We start from the raw sequence: 2,074 nt of genomic DNA, 5'->3' as shown, positions 1-2,074 counted from the left end.
GGGGAGCCTGGCTAAGGGGGACAGGGTGGAGGGAGCTGGCGATCTGCTTCCATTCCCCTTTTGAAAGAAACACACGGATAGTTTTCTCAGGATTCACTGGGGAAGGAAAGCAGATTTTTAAGCAGTTTAAATAAACAACTGGGCTTGAAAAACGCAGGTCTGATTTCCCTGCACCGCTGCTGTGATCAGTCATGCAAACCAGGCAGGCAGTTGCGGTTGTTAGGATCAGCACTGAGAAAGAAATGATGGGGTACAGCTCCCTCCCGTGAGCCCAGCGAGGACTTGGCAGCTGATGGAGGAGCTGAGCAGCACCCATGGGTGCTCTCTGCAGCCCCAGGGCTGTCGGGCTCCGTGCCGCCGGGAGCACCGTGGGGACTGGGCAGCACCGCGCAGTGCCGTGCTCGCAGCACCCCAGCACCCTGGCTGCGAGCACCCCCGTGCCCCACACCGTGTTACGTCTGGCCTGCCGCCACAGCTGGTTTGGGCTGGGACAGCTTGGGGGTGCAGCCCCAAACTCTCCCATCGATGCCCCTCACCTCTGCATCAGGCCTGGTCAGGTGAGTCTGCTCCAGTGGGTGTCTGTGAAGGGACGGGGGTGTCAGGATGGGCACCTGTGGTGACGTGTCCTTGCTCCCTGCAGCCAGAACAGGGACCTGATCCTGGCCATGGCCCTGGGGAGCACCAGGATTTCGGGCTGGGAAAAAAAAAAAAAAAAAGAGACTAATTGCTACAGTTTTGGTGTGTGAGCACAGCTCCGTCCAGTGTAAACCCATTCCCAGGGAGGAAGCCTGGCACTGGGAATCCCCCTGGGGAGCAGGGCTGCCTGACAGCCCCTGCCTGCTCCAGGCTGCAGCCGGTCCCCTGAGAGGGGCTCAGCCCTGCCAGGGTGAGTGACATGGCCCCAGGGAACAGCACGGGGCTTTAGCCCTTCACACACCCACCGGTTACATTAACAGGAGCAGGACTGGTGCTGAGAGGCAGGATGAGATTTGCTCTCTGCTTTCCACCCTGGGGTGCACAACCTGGAGCGTGCCTCCGGGAGAGGAGCCCCCCACCCTGGCGTGGCTCCCAGGGGAGCTGGGGATGCACCAAGGGCTTGTCCCCACGCCACCACCCAGTGTCACCAGGCCACCTTACCCCTCACTCCCTGCCGAGAGCCCACACGTGTGCGTGTGTGCAGCCCCCCGGGGCTGTGTGGGGGGAGCTGGCAGGTCTGAAGGGCTCTTTGTTCCCCCGTGTAATTATACCTGAGCAGAGGAATAGAAATGTGCTGATGAAAACCCCTTGCTGGACCTTTCTGACAGGAGCCGGGGCGTTCGGCAGCACAGTGGTCCCATTGTTCCCTCTCGTGCGCCTGGGGCCACCAGCCCACCTCCTGCACCCCCCACTTCCCCAAAATAACCAGCCTGGGATTACAAACCAGGTCTTTTCACTCCGCAACATCAACACTGCGCAAAACTGAGCCTCCCTCCTGCCCGAGCCTGCACGGTGACACCACAGGGGCAAGGGCAGTGCCTGTGGGTAAGCCAGTGCCCCCAGCACTGGGAGCACCCCAGTACCCCAAGCCCTCCTGCCAGCCGGGCTCCCTGGGACACCCAGCCCATGCACCCATGGACAGAGCTGGGCCAGCACCTTGCCCAGCCTTGCTCAACCCAACCACCTCCTGCCCCACGGCCACTCTGGGGGTCCCCCTGCCCCCCCAGGCTCATGCTGCACCCCCCATGCTCCTCAGCTATGGGTGACCGTCCTTGGTCCGCTTGCAGTGGCTGGCCACGTGCTGCTCCCCCCGCAGCAAAGCACCACAAAGGCTCTTGTAATGTGTTTTGCAGGAAATTATATTTCCCTGGGGGTCCCAGGTGCCTTTCAGACCCCAGGCCACCTCTGTAAGGATGCACGAGCTGCAATAGGTGGGACGAAAAGTGACATTTCTCTAAATCCTTCCCATAAGGAGCACAAACCTGGGCTGGGGAGCATCACAGGAGTTGGCAGCACCTCCAGGTGAGGAGCTGGTTCAGTCCCTCCTCCCCATTCCTGCCAGGTGCTCGGGACCTTTAGCTGCACTGACGCTCTTGCA

Source organism: Pterocles gutturalis, unplaced genomic scaffold, assembly GCF_000699245.1.
Source record: "Pterocles gutturalis isolate BGI_N339 unplaced genomic scaffold, ASM69924v1 scaffold5994, whole genome shotgun sequence".
In the NCBI taxonomy this organism is placed as follows: Eukaryota; Metazoa; Chordata; class Aves; order Pterocliformes; family Pteroclidae; genus Pterocles; species Pterocles gutturalis.
This window is presented reverse-complemented; position numbering follows the sequence as displayed.